General features: G+C 46.0%; 1 protein-coding gene across 3 annotated transcripts in view; it reads right to left on the reverse strand.

Annotated features, from left to right (window-relative positions):
• GLCE (glucuronic acid epimerase) overlaps positions 1 to 26,850 on the reverse strand; it is a 57,963-nt gene extending 31,113 nt beyond the window's left edge. Inside the window, exons 1-2 of one of the 3 annotated variants that reach the window (XM_083475097.1) lie at positions 26,679 to 26,850; positions 6,518 to 6,592 (exon numbers count right to left, since the gene is read on the reverse strand). The gene's annotated coding sequence lies outside the window, so the exon portion shown is untranslated. The remainder of the gene's footprint in view (positions 1 to 6,517; positions 6,593 to 26,678) is intronic. The other 2 variants (XM_083475098.1, XM_083475100.1) reach the window with 2 other exon arrangements.
• Between the last annotated feature and the right edge of the window lie 700 nt (positions 26,851 to 27,550).

Genomic DNA, 27,550 nt, shown 5'->3' on the forward strand with positions numbered 1-27,550 from the left:
AACACAATACCATTCAGAACAGTAACAATTAATTGCACATTTATTTAAAATCCAGTTGAAAGTATTTGGTTTACTTAATTCAACAAAACTGATGAACTTGATCAAGAGATACCAGCATTTCCAAGTCTGACAGTTATTTAGCAAGAATATTAGATACCACATTTAGTAACTAATTCAGTAAATTCTTAATGTCCAGGATTGGCTTGTTGAAGTGATAAAGGTTTCCCTACGTCTGGTTTAAAGTAACTTAGCAGGAGTCTTAAATCACCATGTTTAGTAATTGGCAGCTGATTTCTTTGCTTGAAGAGAAGTCGGATGACCACATGAAAACCACATTTCATCAAATACGATGTTGGAAATGCAACAAGGAGCTTCTTAACCGCCGACCATAGTGCGGGATAGCATTCAGAAATTTCCCTTCTGCAACCAAAACTCTTAAACCTTGGCTTCAGCTCAATGTCATTTTGTAGCTCAATTAGTTCTTCCTCCACTACCCTATCTTGTGACCTCGCTGTGAATTGCAACAAACTCAGAATTGTGAATGGAAACAAATGTGACCAGAGGAGATACTGTAGCTTGGAAATTGCCAACAGCACTGAAACTTAAAATATGAAGCAAGGGAGGTGTTTCGCTCTAGGCACTAGCTTGGTCAATTGTAAAAAAGTGAACAATGCACTAAGAGGGTCACACCTCTAAAGGGAAGTCTTCTTTCTGCACATAACTGTTAGTCTCTTTCTGCATAAAACTGCTCCATTTTGGGGAAGTTTTGCTCCTCTTTTTTCTTGCTTTTTAAGAAGTCTTGCTCATAGGTTTTTCCCTGCCTTTGCACACACTGTTACGAACCTGCTCTTCACGCCTAGCTGACCACATCCACAGAACTTGATTGTTACATTGTCTCATGCTATGATCAATCATTAAGTAACAGACATCCCAAGCTCACGGAAAACAAACTGTACTTGCTCTCCATGCCTAGCTGACCATATCTACAGAACCTGATTGTTATATTGTTTGTGCCAATTAATCCCTAGTTACAATTCAATTAGGAGGCTTCATGCCTGTCTAGTTCTGGCTCCGATTCTCAGCCTTCTCTTCATCAATGATAAATGATCACATGTAATCCCCACCTTTCAGATGTAATTCCCGCCTTAGTACTTATGTTAACCAATTACAAGTTTCTGTGTGTATGTATCAACCAATCAACCACAGGCCCACCTGGGGCAATGCTTGCAATATTCAATAAAATAGGCTCTCAGGGCCCGCCCTGACAGACGCCTAGCTACACCTGCCTCTCTCGTCTCCCATGATTATTCATTTCTACACACCTCCAGAGCCCCCCTGCTACCCACTTGCTTTTTCATGCCTCTCTGGGTGATCCCTGTGGGTCAGTACTGCTCACATGGGAACCACGGGTATAAGACAGATCTGATGAATCACTGGCATGATTTGGAATAAGGAAGCTTCCTATATTCCTATCTTTGTGAAATCCTTCCCTTTTAAGGAGGATTGTGCCGGACTCCTAGTCCAGAGTGCCAGTGTGGTGTAGTGGTTAAGAGGGGTGGACTCATAATCAGGTGAACCGGGTTCGTGTCTCTGCTCCTCCACATGCAGCTGCTGGGTGACCTTGGGACAGTCACACTTCTCTGAAGTCTCTCAGCCCCACTCACCTCACAGAGTGTTTGTTGTGGGGGAGGAAGGGAAAGGAGAATGTTAGCCGCTTTGAGACAACTTTGGGTAGTGATAAAGCGGGATATCAAATCCAAACTCCTCCTCCTCCTCTTCTTCTTCCACCCCTTGGCCACCCGACTCAAAGCACAGCTTTCCCTGGTGAAACAGCCTCCCTATCCAGGCCAACTCCCCAGTTACCAGTCTGCTCGGCTCTCGTGACAGGTGGGCGAGCTTATTTAGAAACTGATGCCACCAATGCTAATAGATTCTTCCAATAAATCTATTTTTAATTGGGACACCAAGATTGGAATCTCGGAACTCCAAAATGGGATCAAACAGGTCAAGCGCCAACCCAGCCAACCCACCCACAGGACGTTCCGGGCTTTGGAGCCAATCGGAAGGGATTTATACATCCCTTGCACACAAGCATGGATTTCACAGTGCACGGGAAAGTGTGGATTAACCACTGAAATGCAACTAGAACTAAAAACATCCAGTGAAGATTCTTCACCACCCATCTGGGGGCAGAAGAAACGTCATTTGATAACCTTCCCTCCAGTGGCAATTCTAATGACAAGCTGCAAGCTGGCACATCAACTGCTGCTTGTTTCCTAAGCCCCATTTGACACAGAAGTCTGTGAATGGCACCCCACGCCACGAGAAGCCTCTGGCTGACTGTAGCAGCTGCAACATGAAGGCACCCAAGAGGCAAAGAGACCCATTTCTGAGCACTTGGATGCAACATCAAGGATGGAGGGCGTGGTACTCTGAAAACACAGGATCATATAGGGCCATCTAGCCCAACCCCTTGCAATGCAGGAATCTCAACTAAAGCACCCAGGACAGGGGCCATCCAGCCTCTGCTTAAAAACTTGCAGTGAAGGAAAGTCCACAACCTCCCAAAGGAGCCTGTTCCACTGTCAAACAGCTCTTACTGTCAGAAAGTTCTTCCTGATGTTTCGTTGAAATCTTGGAAGCCATTGGTTTGAGTCCTACCCTCCAGAGTAGGAGAAAACAAGCTTGTTCCCTCTTCCATGTGAAAGCCCTTGCTATACAGTGGTACCTCGGGTTGCATACACTTCAGGTTACAGACTCTGCTAACCCAGAAATAGTATCTCGGGTTAAGAACTTTGCTTCAGGATGAGAACAGAACTCGTGCTCCGCGGCGTGGCAGCAGCAGGAGGCCCCATTAGCTAAAGTGGTGCTTCAGGTTAAGAACAGTTTCAGGTTAAGAACGGACCTCCAGAAAGAATTAAGTACTTAACCCGAGGTACCACTGTATTTGAAAATTTGAAAATCCTATCTCCTCTCAATCTCCTCTTCTCCAGGCTAAACATACCCACAGTTCCTCATAAGGCTTGGTTTCCAGACCTGTGATCTTCTTACCCTCATTTGCACACGGTTCCAGCTTGTCAATATCCTTCTTAAACCGTGGCATCCAGAACTGGACACAGTATTCCAGGTGTGGTCTGACCACATTGATAGGGACAGTGCTGATCCTCTCCCCAAATCCATCAAGCACTTGTACCATCACATAAGACCAGGGACAGCCTGGGGTGCCTTCACAGTGCAGGCAAAATGCCCCGCCAGCCCCCTCATCCTGTAGATCCGGGCTCCCTCCCTGCTGCCAGCCCTGGAACTACAACTGCACCCTTGCCCACAGCTGTGCTCACACTGCTGCCATGCCAGCGGCAGGGGCTCAGCAGCAGCAGTGAGGGCAAGGGATCTGTGGCACAGGTAAAGTCCTGGCAGAGCTGGCAACAGCACAACAGCAGGGATGGAATCTGCCCCCTGAGGCAAATTTATTCACCTCGCCTCACTGAAGCACTGGTCTTACCTAAGACGAGGCTAAAAGAGGCCCGTCTAGTCCGGCATTCTGTTCTCACAGTGGCCACCCAGATGCCTTTGGAAAGCCATGAGTCAAACAGCACTTTGCCCATCTGCAGTTGTCAGCAGGTGGTATTCAGAAGCACAACCCTTCTGATCACAGATGCAGAGCATTGTGGCTAGTAATCATGGGTAGCCTTGTCTTCCCATGAATCTCTCCAATTCTCTTTTAAAGCCATCCAAGTTGTCTGCTCAAAGCTTTCAAGAACAACACCCAATCTATCCTTTTGCTTGTGGCAAAAATATTAGGCATGCAGATATATCACACACACATATATAGTACATATTTATACCCTTTTCAGTTCAAGTCAACAACCCCTTCTTCCCTGCTGCTGCATGCTGGGCACAAATATTTTTAACTAGCCCGTGTTCTCGTCCTTCACCATATTAACAAATTCAGTGTCACTTAAGATGTATTAAATTCTGCAATATAGCAAGCAGTCTGATGCTTTGCGGTGGGGGTTAAATGAATAATTCATGAAGGCAAGAACAGTTTACACAAAGCATTGCGATTTTGCAATCATCCCTCCCCTCTCTCTTTCCCCCACCCTCAAAGAAGCCCCGCAAGACTACACACTTAAGGCAATCAAGTCTCTGATATGGTCCTTTTGACAGCAAAATGATTTTCAGCAAGCAACACGTTCATCATAATGTTGAGCATATCCATCAGGCTTTTTTATTTAAAAAAAAGCATGCCCAGGACAGGGGTCTATGAATAAGACTGCTTTCCCTCAGTGGGATTCAATCCAATCCGCTTCTAAATATGTATAATGCCATAACATTAAAGCTCTGTAGATTGCCATCAGTCCTCCTGCAGTTTAATTTCATCAACCTTCGAAATTCAGATCAGCAAGCACTTTCATCCACAAAAGACACCTCAGAATTGAGGCTCCATAAGCAGGCTGCAAAATGCACTTATAGGATGCATTTTAAACCTACAGCAGAAGGAAGGGGGGAGTTTGTCTGCAGATTAAATACACATACAGGAACTTTGTTTGTTGCAGGTTAATATGAAGCCCATGATCAGTTGATGTTTTGGAATTATGCTAAGTCTGAACCCAAACAGATTCTTCCGCAAAGAACATAGCAAGTGCCTGATGAAAAATTCCAAAATACTGGCTGAATTGTTCAGGTATGGAATGCAGGTGAACACCACAATTCTAATTCTAACAACGATTTACTGTTTTTCCAGGAAAAAACTTCATTACTTTTTTAGCCAAGCAGTTAAGATGAACAAATGTATCACACTTTTTTCCTTTTGAAAATAAGGAATTTGGAACATTTAAAAACATAAGTTATTTGGCAATGCTATACAGCTTCACAGGGCACAGAAAGTGTGTTGATTCTGTCCACACAAGGTCACTATTTAAAATGCCCTGTTAAAGAATAATAATATCCAATTTTGAAAAGAAAAATAAACACATTGGAGATTTTAAACAGAAAATGACAAGGCTATCATATGGGACATTAGATTAAAGAGTTTCTTTGTCAGTCTTAATTCCTGCTTCCAACCCCATCCTCCTATTAAGCTATAAACATGGAAGGGAATTGAACTGACATCTGAAACCACACTGCCTAGGTTCAGTGTTTTAATTTCGCTTCCTAGACCAGTGTTTCCCAAACTTTTTTGGGCAACGGCACACCTGTTTACTGAAAAAAAATCTCGCGGCACACCACCATTAAAGCCCCGCCCCGTGACGTCAGCGCGCAGCGTCACGCCGGGAGGGACGCACGAAAGTGAAAGTTTTTTCCCTCCCCCTTGCCGGGGAACCTCCAAGCTTTGGGGGTGGGAGGAGGCAGCAGAGCGAGGGACTGAGGGACGGCGGCAACTGAGGCGGCGGCGGCTGTTGTGGTGGTGGCGGGCGGAGGAGGGGGCGGCGGCGGGGCTTGAGGAGCCGTAGCCGGGAGTTGCTGCTGCTGTTGTTGCTGCTGCTGCCCGGACATGCCGGCCTCCTCCTCCTCCGCTGTCTCGCGCTCCTCCCTTTTGCACGCGCTGCCCCGCCGCTCGGCACCACCACCGCGGAGCCGCCCTCGGCTCGACGCGGATCCTCGCCGCAGCCGCCTCTCACCGCCCGACTCGCCCGCCTCCCTCCCACGGCACACCAGCCAATGTCTCACGGCACAGTAGTGTGCCGCGGAACACCGGTTGGGAAACACTGTCCTAGACTCTTGTGGGAAAGGTTCCTCCACACCATTATAAGCAGTTCTCTCAAGTTAAGCTCTGTGGTTAAAAAACTGCCAAAGACGACTAATTCTCTAGAAATGGTAATCACAGCTCATACGCTTTCAAGAATCTTCATGCTTTGTTATGTTTCATTTTGTTTAAATTTGGTGGTCTTGTAATACGGATGGCCCTACGAAATTTTCAACTTTTAAAAGGGAACATTACCTTGCAATCCCATTGCTAGCCTTGCAGCAATTAAACTGAGATTTTGGACAGTTAACACTTATGAACCTGAACAAGTAGATTCACGTTTGGTTCAGGAAGGCTCTCAGGTCGCAAGAGGGAAATCAGTAATTGCATGTTGCAGCATACCTGTAATTGCTGCTTACCTGCCTAGACCGTCAATTTCACCAGTTAGCACGTGTTAAAAAGGGGGGGGGGCGTTTTGCAAACTGTGCTTCTCTCCCACCCTCCCTGCTGCAAATCTGCTTACGGAACAAACAAGGCGATTCTGAATTATAGGCACAACAGACCCCCAACTCAACAGTATCATCACACTACTATAACTCCATGTGGATTATCAGACTGCCCTTCCTTCCACCACAAGCTCCTTCTCCACATGACCTAAGCAGCTGGAAAGTTTTATTAACACGGAATGAACATTAACTATTTAAATGCCAAGCAGCAGGAGGGGCCATCCTATGTGATTTCAGAGCATCTCCAGTCCAGTCTGGCGGGGGCAGGGGGAGTTCAGACAAAAACCGAGACGGCCAGAGAATGATTTGATTAAGACCATCTTACCTTAAGTCAAAAGGAGGCCTCTAAACACTAATGCATCTCTGAATCCAAGCTTTTAAGAAGGTTTCCAGTAACCATCTGGGGGAATAAAAATAAATAAAGATAGTTAAGATCCCCCGAATATGTGTTTTGCTGTCTGCAACTCCTCCTCCTCGGCAGCAGCGGCGGCTCCCTTCTGCTCTCAAAGGCAGCCCCGCTGATATGTTTCAAGGCTTGACACGGGGAACTCAAAAAGGGATCAAGCGCATAAATGTCATTTCCTCAAGGCAGCTGCTTCAGCTGCAAAGGAGTTTAATCTGCTTGGCCTGCCGCAATCCTACCTAATTGAAGATTTAATCCCAGCAGCTGCCCGGTGGTGTCATAAAAGGCAGGGCTTTCATTAAACGTTTTGGGAGACACTGGATTCAAATCCCCCAACCATATTTAAAGGATTCTTGCTTTAAATAAACAGTTACAGATTTCCACTCAAAAGTCTACATTTTTTATTTTTTTAAAAGGGTGGGTGGTGGGGAAGAGAGATTTAAAAACCAAAGAAAAAACTAGCACATGCCTGTCGGGCCAAGCTCTCTGCTCTTGGAACAAGTTATCCTCATCTCTTCTACTTCTGAGCACACGAACAGATGGAGCCTGAAAAAGTTTGGTTTGCAGATCCCAAGTAAAGGAGAGGTCCTTCCTCTGCCCCTGCAATGGCCAAGATTTTCCATCATCTGCATATTTCTCAAGGCACAAGGGCAAAAAACTGAAGCGGGGTGTGCAAAGCAGAGAGGAAAAATTATTTGTCAAAAAGTGGACTGCAAAAAGAGAATTCCATGCTCCAGTGTTGAAACTACAGAAAAATGAAGGCAGCCCAATGATCTAAGGTAGCACAGAACTGGAAAACAAACTTTCAGTAATGTCATTTTGTACTTATTAACCTCATTCCAAAAACCTGGATGGGTGTGTGCACATTTTTCACAAAACCTCTTTTTTAAGGTCTTTTTTCACCATCTTGCCCCACTCGAGGCGGCAAAATTGCTGCCATTTTCCAATATGCAAAATGCATTCTTCTCATCTTGTTGAAACATCCCTAAGGTAGTAATAGACACACACACACACACACACACACACACACACACACAAGTGTAACACCCATTAAAAATTATGCCCAATATAGTCAAAGTCTGTGTGCCATTTCTCCGCTTTAACCCTTTTGCTAGAAGCTCAATTTAATAAACAAAGGCAGCTTTAATAATTCAGATCTCACTTTGCAAAAAGATGCAAGGGGGCTGTCAGGATCTTCCTGCAACACAGTACATTTCTCCAGCCTCTCTGAGGCTTTGCATATATTTAAGTCTGTGTGTCTTGCTTTTGGAATGCTGATAACTTCAGTGTTTTTTTCTGCTCTTTAAAGGATTAAACGTAACCACGCAGGCATCTTTATTAGTGCATCAGGCACCATTAAATTGTTAAGGTTCTCTTCCAGGGCTGGAGAAAAGAAAAAGCTACAGCTATTAAAATAAAAATAAAAAAAGTCCTCACAACCAAGTGTTTGGTGGTTTGTTTTTTGTATATTTTTTTTACAGCATTTCTTATATAATTTGGAGCAAAGAAACAGAACCAAGGAAAAAGAGGCTTCAGCTGCTGTAAACACTGATATGTGGGTTTTTAATGATTACAGCCCAGCAGTATAACATCTTCCCCAAAGACACACAATTGTGATTGATGTTATTTTAAAAAAAGAGTCCTCTTTCCATTGCCTAAGAAAGCATTCCCCCAACATGCTCCCATTCTTTCAACCATCTTTAGCTTTCAGTGAAAAATTCATCACTAGAGAAGCACATCATCATTTGCTACCATCCCCAAAAAAGACACCTTAAGCCAAGATTACCTGAATTCCATAGCTAATCTGTGGCCCTCCAGATAGTGATGGACTCCAACTTCCAGCATTCCTGACCACTCACTAGTCTGGTTGGCCGGGAATGATAGGAGACTAAAAACCTCTGGCGGGCCACAGATATTCCCCACCTTAAGGCTCCCCCCTTTTTTTGGGGGGGGGGAGCTCAGTCCTAGAGTGCCTGCATTGCATGCAAAATGTTCCCTGGCATCTCCAGGTAGGGAAATGCAAGAGAACCTTGTCTGAAACCCTAGAGAGTTGCTGCCAGCCAGAGTTGACAATACTAAGCTAGATGTCTCCAATCAGCTAGAATCAAAACCTTTAGGCTCCCTCTGCCTTCAAGCAAATAATTCTTCAGGTGCCCTTGGACAGTTTCCATTAACGGCTCGGTGGCAGACTGGGAAAGGAAAGAGGACAATTTCCCCATGTTCAGCTAGATTCTGCCCATTCTATTTCTCCCTGAAAATGAGGGGAAAGGCAGCATTTCGGGTCTAATCCAATTTAGGATTTGCTTTGTCAGAACATACGCACACAGATTAGCCATCAGAAGCAAAGAGTGACTCAGTCTGCTGGTCCAGTCCCCAGCATTTTTCTGTTAGAAGGAAGAAACTTTGCAAGAGAGAGAGGGAAAGCCTTTTATCTACAAGGCAAGGGACAGGACATGGAAAAACTCTGCCCCTAATCCGCCAGGAACATCTCCCGCACACGTCCCGTCCGTTTAAAAGGCCCTGCAAAGGACCCAAGTTCCCAATAAATTGTGCAGCTAAAGATTAAGATCTACTTATCAGATCACAGCATCGTAGATAAAGCCAGGAGGTTACTGGTTTTAGCTTACTTTGAAATACATTGGTTTTATTTTATTTTATTACACGGGCAACGATATGTTTCTTTTTAACTAGAGAGTTCAGTTTCAAGCAGTCTGTATGGACAGAATCCAATTAAATCTTCTAAGTAGAAGGTAGCTTTCACACCCATGAAAAATATATCAAAGGGAGAAGCAGAGTTCATAATTGCTTGGATATTCATCCAGCAAAGATGGCTTCTCTACTAAGAAGAACATTCATTTTCCTTGATCTTGTAAGCCCTGGTTTCATTTATGCCTCGGCTAGGCTCTTTATATTCTCATGTTAACAATGGGAGACTCGGGGCAAAATCTGAAGATAAATTCCATCTGGATCCCCAGTGCCCAAAGTAGGTAGCTCCTACGCATTGTTGGGAGAGTTAATATGATATGTTTCCACTGTTACAATACTCAGCTCTGGTTGACCAGCTGTAAGGCAGAGGTCAGAAACTCATAAGAGTAGACAAGACTTGTGGAAAGACAAGTTAAGCAGGCCTGGGTGGATTTGGACATAGGATAATAGAATGGTAGAGTTGGAAGGGTCACAAAGGGTCATCTAGACCAACCCCCTAAAATGCAGGAATTACAGACATGTGATAGGAAAAACTATTCCCCAATTTGTTTGCCTAAATTGGTACTAGTCACTGCTTAACCTTGGGCCAGATCGAACCCAGCAAACTTTTATTTATTTTAATATTTTAAAGCCATGCTTTCATATAAAACATCACAAGGCGGCATATAACCTGAAAACACAGTGCTATGATAAGAACGTTAAACATTATCAGTGGGAGCTGGTTTTCAAAGAATGTCTTATTTCCATACATTCATAGCTCACCTTTCATCCATCACGGAACCCAATTTGGTACAGAGCAGGGGTGGAGAACCCCTGGACCCCCAGATGCTGCCAGCCAGACTACAACTCCCATCAGGCTTAGCAAGCACAGAAAATGGTCAGGGATCATGGGAGTTGTAGTCCAGCAACATTGGGAGGTCCAAAATGTCCCCAGCACCAGGGTAGAAAGCGCAATAATTAAAAGACATTTTGTCTGAGTGCCGGAAATCAGCTGGAGTTGAAATGGAGGTCGTGCCTGTTGCTGGTGTGAATGCCACGTTGCACAAGGCTTTTAAGAGAAGAGTTCACCGCATATATCACACTTAAGCGAGGCATTCCAAGATGTGTTAGAAACGGCTTTAAAAGCTGCACATACATCATTCTCAGAAACAGCTGACACTTTCCAGAAATCCAGCTCCTTTACTTTACTTTCTCGGAGGAGACATTCTCCAGCAACCTTCTTTCCCCACAATCCAGAAACGTAGTTTTAAAAACAAATCACGGGTCGGTATTTATTTTAAGTCAGAAGCTGAAGCGCCCCAAAGCCTCAACTAGTTTTTCCCACTTGCAACTTCATGCTGCAATTGACTCTCAACTTCGTACAGTCTATGAGATTTCAGAAACTATAAACACGCTGACTTTTCAAACACTTTAGCTGTTAGTGAAATCATGAATTAATTAGCACCCTTCCAACCGTAAGAACCCAAAAAGCACTTTAAATTTTAATACAGTACAGCAAAATGCAACTGGAGTTGTTTTTCCCCCGCCTGCATTTCCCATCTAACCTAAAACCACTCCATTTGGAAGAGAAATGTCAAAGATCTTTAAAAGGGGGCCCAATCGGGAGGAGGAAGGGATCTTTTGAGAGTCAAAGGAGACATGATAGGAGTGCCAAAAAACAAAAACAAAAATTCATCTCTCTTTCATAATGCTAAAACTCAGGGCAATCCAATGAAGCTGAACGCTCTGCACAGTTAAACTCAGGAACTCTCTCTCCAAGAGTAAGCAGTCACAGACACCAACCTGGATGACTTTAGAAGAAGAAGAGACAAATTCAGGGTCCATATGGCTATTAGTGACTACTAGCCACAATGGCTATGTCCAGCCTCCAAGTTGGAGCCATTATGCCTCTACATGCCAGTTGCCACTGCCCTCTGATCCTTCCTGTAGGTTTCCCATAGTTGGCATTTGGTGGGCAGTGCCAGAAACTCAGACACGGTGCCAAATAGCAGCTTAAATCTAGGTTATGGTTGCCAATGGAATGCCTATTCACCAGGGGGCTTGGGCCAGATGATTCCAACGCTACGTTTCTATGGTCTCAACTACATTGCTTGACTGTAGCTTGCTCTTACAACAATTCACTTGTCCGAGAATGCAAGGAGAAGAAACATTTACCGTGGAAATGGAATTAACTATGGAGTAAGGAAGAGGTTTTTGAACTGTGGTTGCCAACCTGGTGCCCAGAAATTCGCAACTGGACCAGCACCAGAAACAAAATGCACCTGGCTAATTTCTATCACTGTGGTGGGCTACTGTAAGAACAGGACTGGATGGACCGCTGGTCTGATCCAGCACACTCATCTTATGTTCTTAGCGGAGAGACTCCTTGTCATCCCATAATGGTTGAATCATATCAACCCCAATGAGTTGTAATTATTGTTCTTCTTGAGCAGGGATCAGCAAACTTTTTCAGCAGGCGGCCTGTCCACTGTCCCTCAGACCTTGGGGGGGCAGGACTATATTGGGGGGGGATGAATGAATTCCTACGCCCCACAAATAACCCAGAAATGCATTTTCAATAAAAGCACACATTCTACTCATGTAAAAACATGCTGATTCCCGGACCGTCCACAGGTCGGATTAGAAGGCGATTGGGCCGGATCTGGCCCCTGGGTCTTAGTTTGCCTACCCATGCTCTTGAGGAATTCATGAATGGCCAATGAGTTTTCAGGGAGCATTAATTCTGCTTGGATTCCAGGCTAAGGCACGAGGAGAAACCTGCAGAATTGTTTAAATGACATACCCCTCCCCTTTTAGCGCTTATAAGAGCACAGAAGATGGCTTGCAGGAAAGTTTAAATGGATGCAACTAATACCAAGGGCTCTGGAAAAAGGGCAACCAAAAGACCCATTCCTGTGCCCTGGAGCGGTGTTTCCCATTTTACCACTTCAACAAAAAGTGCTGCCACCCTCCTACTCCTGCCATTTCTGTGAGCCCTTGCTGCGCCCAACACTGGAGAAGCAGCACTGCCATCGGAACACATTTTGGGTAAATTGCATAGATTTTGGGTGATACCTTGCCCCAAATGGACATGGACATGCCCAAAATGGGCGGCACTTCTTCACGATTGGTGGCGGCGGCAGAGCATCTATGGCTGGTCAGGCTCTGCCTGTGCCCCCCCCCTCCGCCCCACTGATCTTCAAAGTAAAACATTACATGAATAAGGGCCACACACAACAATGTGGGAGGAAGCAGGTGCTCCAAATTTCCTTGTCCTAATGCTTTTAATAGAACCCAGAAACGAACAGGAAGCCATTGCAAATGATACAGATCTGGAATGCAATGGTCTATGAAGCAACTAGATTTTGCACCAGCTATAGTTTCTAGTGCGGGTCCAAAATTTGCTTCCCCATTTCTCAGGGCCATTGCGCCCCCCCCCCCACTGCCAACCAAAGAGTCATTTAAAAAACAAGCTATCAAAGAGTCCAGCAGAAACCGGCACACTCCACCTGTCCAAGGCTGTCTCATTCTCAAAACTGGGCCTGAACCCAGATTGGAAAGGCTCCAGAATTGTAACAGGGCAGTATAGCACAGCAGAGCTATCTGGTTGTTCAAGCAAACAACTGAAATACAACCTGCTTTAAATTAGTACACGTGAGCTAACACTCAGTAATGACGTTAACCATGAAAATGCATCTAGGCTATTTCTAGGAAGTAAAATGTAGAATCTACCAAGCTCCGTGCCAGCATGCAAGGGCATACAATGGATTATTTAGAACATTTATATCCTGCCATTCCAACAGAAAATTCATCAAAAAACAAATATAGTAAGAATGCACCATAAAAAGCACTAACAAAAAAACCCCACAACTTCCTTCCTAGGACTGGAGACTTACTTTTTGAAATGGAAACTCGGGGTCTCATTTAAGACTTAAAGAATGCACTTTTTTTGCAATTCAAAGTGTAAGACAATTAAGAAGAACTGGAGGAGCTAATACCTTCCAAACTTCTTAAAAGCTAGCAGAGGCTAAAGGCCAGCCCATTAATGTCTTCTAGAACAGAGGAGGCGGGGGCAGGGGGAGAGTTTCCATCTGCAGCCCAGGATTATGCATTCAAATAAGCCATAAAGCCCATCTCCAGAATTTCCTGCGAAAACCCTGTACAAATATTCGTGGCTCAGATCTAATACAACCCAATGCCACCTTTCCAGATGAAAATTCCTTTGAGGCAGCTTACGTATTAAAATAAAGAGGCCGCCAACAGAGTTAAAGAGGGTGTGCGTTTATGTGTGCGCTCCCAAAGAACACCAACAAATTCTGTACAACATAGTCGATAAAAGTCCGCGGAGAAAGAACCTCAGAGCTGACAAACACTGCCTACTACTTAAAACCCACCCAAAACAGCTTTCCCCAAAGTTGGAAGACTCGACACAGTTAAAAGGAAGTCCTTCTTCATGCAGCGCATAGCTAAACTATGGAACTCCCTCCCACAGGACGCAGTGATGGCTACCAACCTAAATGGGCTTTTAAAAAGGACTGGACAAATTCATAGAGGAGATGGCTATTGATGGCTGCTAGCTATGATAGCTATGCTCTGCCTCCACAGCTGGGAAGCAGTAATGCGTCTAAATACCAGCTGCTGGAAACCACAGGAGAGGAGAGTTGTTCTTGCACTTGGATCCTGCTTTCTCATAATGGGCACCTAGTGGGCAACTGTGAGAATGGAATAATAATAATAATAATTTTTTATTTATTTATATCCCACCCTCCCCAGCCGAACCGGGCTCAGAGCGGCTAACAACAATAAAAGTAACACAACATTCTAAAATCAATTCATTTTAAAATCAATTCAAAATCAAATTCATGGCAACCATTGAGCTAGAGTTCTGTGAGGATTACCAAAGGTCAGACTGTGCCTTGGAAAAAGGCCTGGTGGAACAGCTCTGTCTTGCAGGCCCTGTGGAAAGATGTCAAGTCCCGCAGGGCCCTAGTCTTTGTGACTGAGCGCTCCACCAGATCGGGGCCACAGCTGAGAAAGCCCTGGCTCTGGTTGAGGCCAGCCTAACCTCCCTGTGGCCCGGGACCTCCAAGATGTTTTTGTTTGAAGACCGTAAGGTCCTCCATGGGACATACCAGGAGAGGCGGCCCCGTAGGTACGAGGGTCCTAGGCCGTATAGGGCTTTAAAGGTTAAAACCAGCACCTTAAACCTGATCCTGTACTCCACCAGGAGCCAGTGCAGCTGGTATAGCACCGGGTGAATGTGATCCCACTGTGAGGACCCCGTAAGGAGTCTCGCCACGGCATTATGCACCCCCTGGAGTTTCTGGGTCAGTCTCAAGGGCAGGATGCTGGACTAAGTGGCTCATTTTGAACTTGAGCAGAAGAGCACCCTTCTCTCCTGCGGTTTCTAGCAACTGGTATTCAGAAGCATTGCTGCCTCCAACTGTGGAGGTAGAGGATAGCGATTGTCGCTAGTAGCCATTGATAGCCCTCTTCCTCCATGAAGCAGATGCCTCACCCCCCTGGTACAGCCACAAGACCCAAAAGCTCTTGAATAAAATGTAGAACTCTGCACTGAGCCCTGAATATAAGGTTTTGAGCAGACAACCGAAAAGTCTGTTTCCTCCAGAGTCGGGGGGGGGACGGGGACGAATGGAAACATACCCAATCACTTCCGAGAATTAATCACTTAAGCAGTGCGTCCATTAAACAGGAAATGTGTCCAGGTTCACACATGACAGACAGAAGCAGGAGGTGTGGAAGCCAGTCAGATGCCAGGCTGCTGTCTAGTTTAAATACCAAGCCTGACAAGGCATCAGCTGATCTCCAAGCTGAGCAAATCTCATTGCCATCTGAAAAAGCGGAGGGGGGGGAGAGAGTCCTGAGCACTCCCAAAATATGAGAGCATCCAACGTTCCTTGTTCTGCTGAGCTGGAACAGATAAAAGGATTTGCTTTGAGAAGCCTAATTCCAGAGTAAAACAGCGAGCTTCGTGGCCTAGAAAACGCTGCATTTTTAATGAGTCCTCTGCCTCAAATGGGGGGGGGGGGGACCACTCCTCTAAACATAGCCCAGAAGGAGGAGGTTTCAGGGCAGGGTGAGAGAATGAAATTGCCTGCTGAAAATTCAGCGAGAAAGCCTCCCGAATTCGGAGGCAGAAGGTTGTGGTGGAAGGAGCTGGTAGCTGCCATCCCAGCAGGCTGCCTTCGATGGGAAGGATGGGAAGCAGGGCTGACCTCCATCTGTGCCACTGAAAGGCCCGCTCAATCATGCTGGGCTTCTTGCCACTGAACTGTTTCCATTCCTGCTGAATATAAGAACCATTTAGCTTTTAAGGACTGATACCAAAGTTTGCTTTTCTTCCCCTCTTCCCTCCCTGTCCCTCTCACCTTGTATGCCGTGTCTTTTAGACTGTTAAGCCGGTGCGTAGAGACGGTATTGTTTTCACAAACTATGCATGTAAATCATACCAGGAGCCACTTTTCCGGCTGAAGAATGGGATACAGAGGCTCTAAATAATAATAATAATAAATACTGAATTGTTCAAAGGCTTTTGGAGGTTAAGGCTGCAATCCTACGCACCAGGACATATGGTCCTCCAGGTGTTGTTGGACTACCAGCTCCCATCATCCCTAGCCATTGGCCGTGTTTGCTGTGGTTGATGCTGTGCACAGTGGGGACCTGGTTCTGAGTAAACAGGCGTAAGATGGCTCATGATGGATAGCTCAGTCAGAGCATGAGACTCTTAATCTCCAAGTCGTGGGTTTGAGCCCCACGTTGGGCAAAAGATTCCTGCATTCCTGGGGGTGAGGCTAGATGACCCTCTTGGTCCCTTCCAACTCTACAAGAATGATTCTGTGATTCTAAGACTTCAGTGCCAAGCTCCCCAGTGTTGCCACATGCTTCCAATCACAACAGAACAATGCTGGAAAGCCAGTGTGGCATACAGTGGTACCTCGGGTTAAGTACTTAATTCATTCTGGAGGTCTGTTCTTAACCTGAAACTGTTCTTAACCTGAAGCACCACTTTAGCTAATGGGGCCTCCTGCTGCCACTGTGCTGCTGCTGCACGATTTCTGTTCTCATCCTGAAGCAAAGTTCTTAACCTGAGGTACTATTTCTGGGTTAGCGGAGTCTGTAACCTGAAGCGTATGTAACCCGAGGTACCACTGTACAGGTTAGAGTGCTGGACTAGGACCTGGGAGACCAGGGTTCAAACCCCTACTCAGCCATGAAGTTCACTTTGTGACCTTGGGCCAGTCACCGCCTCTGTGTTGTTCTGGGGTGCATGGGTGTGGAAAACAGGTATGCCACTTTGCACCCCTAAGAGGAATAGGTGGGCTTTAAATGCCGCAAATAAAATATATGCTTGGATAGCACACGTGGAAACTGAGAGACAGGAAAGCACCCATTTAAGCAGCGCTGCTGTTGTGCTGATCGCTAATGAAGTTGCCATTTTCAAACAAACACACACACACATTATCCCCCCCCCCCTTACAAAGGAACATTGATAAAATAATCATGACTTAAAAAATAGCTGACCTACTTTACACAGCCACCTAGGACTCAAGATGCGCTGGCATCCACCATCGTGCATTAATCATTGCACCAACAGGACATGCCCCCCGTGGCAGGCTGGGAGTTCGCTCCTCCTCACTTGCTAAGGCAGCTTCACAAACCCAACTAAAGCCCGGAGCCAGCTGTCCGAGCCCGTCGCAGACATGTTACTATTTAATTCATAAAAAGCTGCGGCAGCATCTGTGTTGGAATGGAGCTTAGCGCTTCTTTTGAGTACCAGCCAGGGAGCTTCTCGGGTTTGCCGTAGCTAGAGGGGCAAGAACACAGTGAAGAATTCCCAGGATACTAAAGAAGAGGTTGCTGCAGATTAGGAGTTTGACTCTTACCTGTTAGAAATACTAATAATTAATATTAATAATAATGAGGTGGCAACTCCAGGCATACAGAAGTCAGAAACACACGCTTGTAAGAATATAATTGGGGCCTGCTGCAGACTGCCCATCTGGTTCGGCATCCAGTTTTCACCAGCATGATGCCTGTGGCAAAATTTGAGCACAAGAACACTCTCCCCTATAGTGGTTTGCAATGATGGCTATTCAGAAACATGGCTGTGGGCAGAGCATTGCCATCATAGCTAGTCACCAGTGATAGCCTTTCTCCTCCTGTGAATTTGTCTAATCCTCTTTCAAAGCCATTCAAGTTGGTGGCCATCACTGTCTCCTGTGGAAGCGAGTTCCATAGTTTAACTATGTGCTGCATGAATTTTGTCTGCCCTGGATCTTCCGGCATTCAGTTTCGTAAGATATCAACTAGGTTTAGCGTTATGAATTTTGTCCAAGCATAAAGGTGTCCCAAGCATCTACAATTAAAAATCAGGGCTTGGGCAAGTGTGACAGCAGGACATGCCACCATAAAGGCTGGCCCAAACAAATTTCCACAAGTCACCCAACCTCAATGAAAGGCTCTAGCAAAGCTCCACTAACAAGGCAGCTCTTTCTAACAGTCACCACTTGGTTGCACGGAGATGAAGAGAAATTGCAAGAGCTGACTAATGCATGATCTTTGCTTGCTTCAAATCCACAGCCCAAGGCCACAACTGTGGATTCTGCAGGTGCAACGGCACCTTTGAAGTCTCCTTTTGATGTCCAAGAAGCCTCTAAGCTCCCCCTAACCCTCTTGGTCTTGAGGTGGGGAGGCAGTTACTTTATTATCCCTTGAACTGTATGTGGAACTGAAGGAGATTGCTGGAAGAGTGATGCTCTTTCCCACTTCTTTCAACTCTCTGGGCTTTCCGAGGCTCTGAGAATACTTATATGGAAGAAAGCAGATTCGTAAAGTGTTCAGTATGGCCAACAAATCTACACAGAATCACCTTTCCTTAACCAGGTGAGTTGGTGTCCCTTAATATCTGTGGCAGGGAAAGAGGGCAGGTTCAGCTCTTGATTACAATTCAGAGACAGTTCACCTGAAGAACAGTCAGAGCTGTTTAACAGTGGAGCCAACTCCCTCGGGAGGCTGTGGACTCTCCTTCACTGGAGGTGTTCAAGCAGAGGTTAGGTGGCCATCTGTCTTGGATGCCTTAATAGAGATTCCTGCATTGAAGGGGGTTGAACTAGATGGCCCTTGGGGTCCCATCCAACTCTACGATTCCATGAAGCCTAGCTGTTCCTTGTAAAATAAAGTGATTTCGCTTCTCTGTTGGCAAGAGAGCGGGAAAAGCAGAGGTAAGAAAATGGTTCTCGTATTTTATTCTCCTTGCATGTTGTTTGGAAAAGCATCCTCATCTGAGAAGGTAACATAAAGAGGAGATTTATGCCTTAAAAAGGAGAAAAGCTTCTTACAATTCAAAGACAATGCTGGGGACAGAGTAGGAGATTAGTCCCATAGATTGAGATGTGGAGGATGGATAACACAGACTTCCGGATAGGACTAAACAGAAAGGAGAAAGGGGAAGTGGGAAAGGGAAGCATTAAGGCATTATAACCAAGAAGCTATTTGCTAAAGCTTTTGGGGGGGAGTTTGGTTAGGTGCCAAAAACTGTCTTTGTTTAGAAGGATTGGAACTTCCAGAAGGCTGAGGAAGAGGGCTTATCAACATTGTCTACTGCACCAGCACTGTCCCCTTCTGTTGCTGGTTCGTCTCCTCTAGAGGAGAGAAAAGGAAGCCACTGGAAGCCATCTAACCTGTAGAGAGGGCCCTTCCCCTTGGAACCTCCAGAGAGGTTAAAAGCTCTTTCTGCACCCAACACAAAACAGCTCTCTGCCTTGTGTGCACTTAAATTGCACAATTTCAACCAGCTGGCCTTCTACCGTGCAAGGTTGCAATTGCAAAAGTTAAATGTGCATAAGTTGTGATCTCACTGTATAAATAAACCAATTTATTTGGTTTCCCTGTATTCCCCTCCCCAGCTCCTCACGTACATAATCCTTGCAATCATTAATATATGTATTATCTCCATCCAAAAGGATTGTGGAAGGCTATCTTTAGCACAGATTCTTAGGCATGCTTACTGCACTAAAGGAAAATCCACCAGAAAAGTAATCACTTATTATTTCTGCTACTTGGCTTAGTTTGTAATTCCATTCTCTGCACAGATTTTCATTTGACCTTATTATTCCTGCAGAAATAATAATGACTACAAAAAGAAGAGTTACTGCAGAACAGGTTGACACAACTTGAGACCGTCAACCGAGCACAGCCCTCTAGCAGCAAAACACACCTGGTACCTTGAAAAACAACATCTGGTTGGTCACAGGTTCTCTTGACTGGCTACTGGACAAAACTGAAGCTAGCAAACCGATTCCTCTGTGAGTTTATCAATCTAAAGCAGGGTTGTGATTTTTTTCTTGATTTATTGTTTTATCTTTTGTAAACCGCTTTGAGGGGTTTTTTTTTTACAACCAAGCCAATGGCCCATCTAGTCCAGCATCATGTTCTCACAGTGGCAGACCAGCTGCCTGTAGGAAACCAATAGGCAGGATTCAAGCACAAGAGCAGTCTAGTAATTAGCCACTATAGCAAGGCAGAACTGCCAGATACAAGGTAGTACACTCCTGCACAATGGATGCTAGGGACTAAGGCTGGGTATCGTCCCAAAACGTGGTATCGGTTTCACTGTTTTTGACCTGGCAATATATTGTGAATCATGGGGGGGGGGTGCACACATGCGCGGTGCAAAAATCACAATGTGGGAAAAACTGTGAAGCCAGCCAATGCCTCTACATCGTTCCATCCTTATTTCAGACATGGTGATATTGTGGTATTTAGCTGGTGATATATCATGCTGTTGAAAACCAGGTATTGCCCAGCCTTATTAGGGAGTCACAGTAAGTGCCTATCTCCATCATGCTCTCCTTGAAAGTTCTCCAGGAGTATCCTTAGCTAGACACTATTGGAAAGCAGAGTGCTGAACCTGATGGGCACTTGATCCAGTCCAGTATAGCCAACCCTTCTGCTTGTTTTGCATCATGCAAGGCTTTGTTTGCACCAGCGCCTAGAGGACTCCAAATTGATTAGAGGGGGCAGCATACTGTTTGCAGCAGAGTGGATGACCTAGAGAACGTCTGCCTGCAAGTGGATGTGGAACATAGCAAACTGACACAGCTCCACACTCCGTTCAGCTCAGATGGGTTGCAGGGGGTGGGGACTGTTGAGAAAGGGGAGTCTAATAAGAGAAAGGTAAGTGGCCAGGGTTGAAAACAAGATGTGCAGCTACGAGAGCAACCAGGTCACACCCGGCCACACTACGGAAAGCACCCTGATAGAATCAGCATTGTAAACAGAAGTGCTATTGTCAAAGAATCGATCCAATAATAAAAAGAGCTAAGGGACAATTGTCTTGCAGAAAATTACTGCCAAGGGCTGCCAGATCCAGGCTCTGTGCGTCTTTCTGGGCTATCGGCCAGCTGCTAATCATTATAGGGCCTCGGCTAATTTTGAGCTCTGCAAATAAACTGCACAACACCATGGCCTGCGCAAAGTTCTCTCCTACCACGTCTTATTAAACCCTGCTGTGTGCTTTAGCTAACCTACAGCTTGTCCACAGAGGCTGCAATATTAATGTAAACATCAGGGAGCCAGTGAAGCTTCACCAGACACACCTGTTAACACGACTGGTGTGTATTTTCCTCCTGAAAAACGGAAGCCGGTACATTAATTTTGTCTCGCATCTCACGCCAAGGGCAGAAAACGGAGTGCAGATTAAAAGACTAAGAAGCCCATTTGCTAACCTTCTAGTGCTGCCGCAGTTTAACATTTATACAGCACCGTGTGCTAGACACTGTACATAAGACACACACAAGCCTTGCAGTGGAGGGTGGAGGAGAGCTCACAGGCTATGTTAGCCAGACAAAGAGATGAATGGCAAGAGCAGTCCACAATGGTAATAGAGAATCAGGTGTCAAAGGAGGCCAAGAAACAGAAGTGTGAGTGTGCATCATCATCATCATAATGGGGACACAGGTGGCGCTGTGGGTTAAACCACAGAGCCTAGGACTTGCCGATCAGAAGGTTGGCAGTTCAAATCCCCGCGACGGGGTGAGCTCCCATTGCTCGGTCCCTGCTCCTGCCAACCTAGCAGTTCGAAAGCACGTCAAAGTGCAAGTAGATAAATAGGTACCGCTCCGGCGGGAAGGTAAACGGCGCTTCCGTGCACTGCTCTGGTTTGCCAGATGCATCTTAGTCATGCTGGCCACATGACCCGGAAGCTGTACGCCGGCTCCCTCGGCCAATAAAGCGAGATGAGCGCCGCAACCCCAGAGTCGGCCACGACTGGACCTAATGGTCAGGGGTCCCTTTACCTTTATCTAATAATAATAATGGTAACAACAACAACAATAATAAATAATGTCAAAAGGCAGTCATGGAGTCTGTGTGCAATAGAGGGAACAAGGAGGGTTGCTAAGGAGTGACTCTGCACCACATACACTGGGGCAACAGAAGTGAAGCTGGATCCTACAACAAAATGTTGCAGCATGCCATGATTTTGTTCAGAGACCCAGTTGCCTCATTGCATCCCTGCTCCTCCCCACAGTCAGTCAGTATTCTATACCCATGGAACAGAGCTGGTTCTTATTGGTCGGTGGGAGGCTCTGTGTTGTGAGGTTGACCCCTATGCCCAGCCCAAGCTATATTAAAATATTTAGATTTGTCCACTCATGTCTATAGGTAGCTCCCACTTCCACCTCTGGAATTCACCTACCTAGACAATAAAGGTTCTATTTTGTCCTTTTAATATCCAGGTAACTTCTCTCCTCCTTTTTCCAGCCTACTCCACTGCATCCCCCTCCCACCCAGTTCCCATCTTTTCCCCTCTTAGTCAGCCAACGTTCCATGTCATGGAGTCCTTACGCCAAAAGTGGTCCTGCCCTCCAGAGATTTTGGACTACATCTCCCATCATCCTTGCCCATTGGCTGTGCTGGTTGAGCTTGATGAGCGCTGTTGTCCAAACAACCTGGAGGGCTTCACATTGTCTACCCTGCCTTATGCTGCTGTTTTGGAGTTCCCCCTTATAGACTTTCCTTATTAAGGAAAGCTTGAGGTTAACCAGAGTCTTCAGTGCTGCCTCCCTTGTGTTAGGGTGATGTAGTTTTGGCTGTGTTACAATGTGAATACAGGAAGACTTGAATCAGAAATATAGAGGACGATGGGCTGCAACATCAGGGGTGAGAACCTTGGAGTTAATGTTGGGTGCCACAAGGCAGTGCAATTCTATCACAACGCATTTATCATAATGCAGGTATTGTGGCGCTGTTTCTTCATCCTATAAAAAGCACGATTTGCTGCCAATCAATGGCTAAATCAGTCATCAAACCACTGTTCACATCATGCCTAGTTAAAGGAGATTGTCATTTTCGGCCAGGATTCTAGACTAGCATCACGGCAAACGACATCACACCTAGCGCAAAATTTTATATATTTCTTAAAGTGCTTTGTTCAGTTCTCAAGCCAGCATCAACCATCAACAAGAGAATAGACTGCTTGCTGTCAGTTCTCTCCAGGACAAAGCCCTGCATTTATCAATCAGCTGTGCAAGAAAAGCACAGCAGCAAGTATTTCCAGAAATACCAAAGCGACACTGACCCATTTTGGCTGGAGGAAGAGGAGACCTGAATTCCTCAGGCTGTGCTTCCCACCATCCAGGACAAGTATTCGGGTGCCGCTCAATATGTGAGCAAACTGCTTAAGCAAATTTATTGACTGCATTTATATCCTCTTCTCCAAGGAGCTCAAGGTGGCATACATGCTTCTTTCTCCAAGTCCTCGTTTGATCCGCACAACCCCCCTGTGAGGTAGGTGAGGTGGAGAGGCAGTGACTGGCCCCGGGTCATCCAGTGAGCTTTGTGGCTGAGCAGGGATTTGAACTCTCGTCTGCCAGGTCATAGTCTAACACTGCAACCACTACACCACACTGGCTCTCAAATTGCAAAGGCAATTTCATGTAAGAAATATTAATGAAACTGCCTCTGATTAGTCTTGCTGTGTGCACATGTGTTGAGAAGCCACAAATGCCCAAATTCAGAGATTCTTTGGTGCAGAATGATAATGCGCTGCCATCAACACATAGGTGCCACATTATTAATAGTACTTAGCATTTATACAGCAGTTGAACATGTTCAAAGTGTTCTGTGTATATTATCAAATGTGACCTCAAAAGCACTGTAGGTATTACTATTCCCAAACCTAGTAAGCACATGCAAGAGGCAAGATTTCAACTAGGGATTCTTAAGGTTCCCCTGTCAGCATCTTGGTTATTACCAATGTTAGAAATTAGCTAGGTGCCAGACACATTTTGCAATGGGCATGGATGCAACTGGATCTCTGGATGCTGGGCTGGCGACTGACATCTCCATCTGCCTTACATCCAGATATGGCCAGAGTACAGCAGTCAGAAATTTGAATTTGAGATTTTGAAAAAGGAAAGAAAAAAGCAACTTTGGCTAAAAATAAAATAAAAACAAAAACTTTTGTGTCCAGATTTTCACTTTTTGAAATATGGCAACCCTAGGTAAGCAGAGCTTATTTACTGCATTTATATCCCATCTTTTTCTCCAAGGTGTACATGGTCCCCCCCCCCCCCAGTTAATCCCTACAACGATCCTGAGGTGGGTTATGAGGCTGTGACTGGCCCAAGGTCACCCAGTGAGCTTCCTGACTGAGTTGAGATTTAAACCTGATCTCCAATATCCTAGTGCAACACTCTAACCACTACACCACACTGGCTTCCTAGAGTACTTCCGCTATGGGGTAGCTATATAAATTAAGTAGGTAAATAAATAAGGGGAAAGCAAAATGTCACTTTAAAAAGGGTCTGAAATATTTTCCTTGAAGCTTGAATTTGTTTTATTTGCTTTGAGATTTTCTTCTTTAAAATACGAAGTGGTATAAAAACAATAACAAAATGTGCCTAGACATTTCATTGTAGTGACCATAACTTAGGTTTAAGGTGCCATTTGGCAATTATTTATCTGAGTTTCTAACACTGCCAGTCAGCATAGCTGTATGATGCTACATCTGAAGGGAATATGGATGTGCTGAGCTGCATCTGATGGGAGTTGTCATCCAAAACATCTGGAAGGCTCCAGGTTGATGAAGACTGTGCCACACTATGCCAGTTCTAGCAATTCTTATTCCTACATGGAAATACTTTCCCCATACAAGTCTGGAAAGATGCAAGACCTAAGCACACCTTGCCGTCACCTACAATACAGACCATTCACAGCATTTCCAACACTGGACAGCAGCGCCACTTTATAAAACCACATCCCCCCCACCCCACATTGTAACACCCACGGCTCCCCAAAGAATACTTGGCATCGTTTTTGGTAATAGGTGCTAAATTAAGACCAGGAGAGCTGCCTTTGTTTTTCAAACAGCTCCTCTCCAGCTAACTCATGCAACACCATTTTTTCACAAGGTTTGCTTTGCTGCCTCGGTCCTGAGAGTGCAGGTGCTGGCACCACACAAAGAGCTATTCACAAGCTTGATCCCAAGCCCAGACTACACCTGCACAGCAGTGAAACAAACACAAAGGCGCAGCTCTTTTGGCCAGGTGGGCAACCTTGGAGATTGCAAGTTAACAACCCCCAGAAAGTGCGCATCACTTCATACCTAGTTAAGTCAGGCTTGCAAATTATCTGCACTCCAGTTTACTAATGCACCATAAATTCTTCCATATGCTTTGCTAATTACCTTTCTCAGGGTTGCTAAATTTTCTTCCTTTAGGCCACACAATGCACCAGCAACAAACCCAGCTGTTTAACAATGATGCGAGCATCAACATCCCAAGTGGACATCATCTTTTTTATGTGAAATTCCAAAAGCTCTGCTCTCCATTTCGAATCTAAATTCTCAGAGACTGCAGCCAAAGAAATGTGAACTTCAAATGGAAAAGGAAAGGAACAGATAGAGTATCCATTCAAAGACTCAAAGAGAGTGCAACGGGTGCAACTGAGACTACCAAAAAAATAAAGTCCCAGGCAACCCCAAAATTCAAAGTGTTCCTTCCAGCTAGAATCATACAAGGCCAGGACACAGTGGATGGAAATCTTGCTAGCCACTGGATTTGCCCATTCAGACATATTGAACCCTGACATATCTCCTTCTCCTACACACCACAAAAAACCTGCAAGTTTTTGGCTGTTACCAGACCAAAACTGTTATCTCTGCAGTCACCTTAAGAATGTACGAGTTTTGCTAGATCAGGCCGATGCCCCTTCTAGTCCAGCATCCTGTGGCCAACCAGACGGCCCAAAGGGAAACCGGCAAGCAAGACCTGAGCACATGAGCACTGTCCCCTTCTATGGTTTCCAGCAACTGTATTCAGAAGCATTCCTGCCTCCAACCTTGGAGGCACAGCATAGCCATCATGGCTAGTAGCCACTGATAACCACCTCACATCAATCACAACTAGAGGAGTCTTCCCCAACCTGGTGCTGTCCAGCCATTGTAGACTACAACTCCCATCAGTGTCAGTCAGCACAGCCATAAGGTCTACTCCAGCACAGCCAGCGTCTGATGGGAGTTGTAGTCCAAGACTGCTAACGGGCAACAGGTTGAGGAAAGCTTGGGTGCCCTAGAGTCAGGCAGAGCACTGAAAGAAACGTATTTTGAGGCTTGTTTTGTTTTTTTACATTGTAAGGCTCTTGGGGCAGACTCCTGCCTCCCTTTGCCAAAGTCACTTTGCAAAGGGCTACCTGCACATTGACACAGCCAACACTAACACAGCTGTTACCCACCATGTTTCCTGAGGGGAAGAAAGAGAGTTATCTAGAAGCACCCCCCAAAAAAAACCCCTGACTCCTGGGGCAAGGAAAGGGAAGAGCTCAACAAAGGCCAGCTGCGCTTGTTGTGCATTGGGGGGCAGCCATGGGTCCAGCCCAGTCCCAGAAGGAAGGCCAGACCCTAACCATGTCTGTTATGAAGGGGGTGGGCAGAGCACCCCTCCAAGAAAACAAAAGCCCTTTTTCTCAGAAAAAGGTACCTTCTCTCTCTCTCTCATTTGTATATATAATTTTAGGGGAGGGAATGGAAAGAGAACCCCCCTCAACTTCCACCTATAGTAAAAAGGGGGGACTGTCCCTCAAACACATAAGGTAGGAAAGTTACTGGGAGAGAGCAAGCCCCCCACAGACACCCCCCAATCCTTTCCTGGACTTGCTGGCCTCCTCTAACCCCCTCCCCAAATACTGAGAAGACCTCCCTCCCCAAACACCCCCAAAAGTGGAGACACCCCTCCCCAGGAGGCAAAAGGGAGACCCACCCCTTTCCTTCTTCCAACCCAGCCACCCCATTTGGCTCTTCCAGGGGAGAAAAGGGCGCCGCACCCACAAACACAGCACCCCACTTTTGACTGGCTGCCCTACCGCCTCACCCTCTTACCTGCGCGGACGGGTCCTTGAAACACAGGGTTTTTTCCGCTCCCCTCCGTTCTCCTCTGGGGCAGCCCGGCCCAGGCAGCCACTCAGCAGGAGAGAAAGAGAGTGAATGAGCGCGCGCGGAGAGCAGCAGCAGCAGCAGCCTCGGCGAGGAGACGCCGCCCCCTTCCGACTTCCCGCGAGAGCCACACAGGCAAGGAGAGGGCGGGGCCGCAAGCGAGAGCCCTCGCGCCGTCAATCAAGCCAAGGCACCCGTCTATTTGACGTGTGCAAGGATGGGAGGGACGGAGGCCCTAGCAGTTGCTCTCTACTCCTCCCCTCCAGCTCTTCGGCACGGAAGCCCAATCACAACACGCTAACCGCTTGGCCAATCACGAGTTGCTCCGCCTCTGCCAGGGCAAAAGAGGGGAGGAAAGAGAGGGAGAGGGAGAGGCGGGCCTAGGGTAGAAGAGCCGGCCAATCGTGAGAGCGGTTAGCGGCGCTTTAGCCAATCGGATGACGCGGAGGTCTGCGCGTTCTCTCTCGCTCTCGCTCTCTCTCTCGCTCTCTCGCCTTGATTTGGAGCCCGCAAAGTGATGTTTTGCTTCATTTTCACCTGTGCAAAGGGAGGAAGGATTGGATGGAGGGAGAACCAGCTTGGGGGGAAAGGGGTTTAAAGGGTCGGGGACCAGCTGAAATGTGGGGTGCAGGCAGCAAGCATGCTGTCCTTCTCAGCACTGATTTGCATATGCAAATTAATGCAAAAAGTGTCATTTTCCTTGGTTCTGAAGATGTGGAACTAGAAACAGCAAATGCATAGGGCGGTAGTCAGAGTTGAGCCAAGTCAGCCACATCCATTAATGTCAGTGGGGTAGTCTGAATGCGGCTGACTTTGGC

The sequence above is a fragment of the Podarcis liolepis genome (assembly GCF_965112155.1).
Source record: "Podarcis liolepis genome assembly, chromosome: 14".
NCBI classification, from domain to species: Eukaryota; Metazoa; Chordata; class Lepidosauria; order Squamata; family Lacertidae; genus Podarcis; species Podarcis liolepis.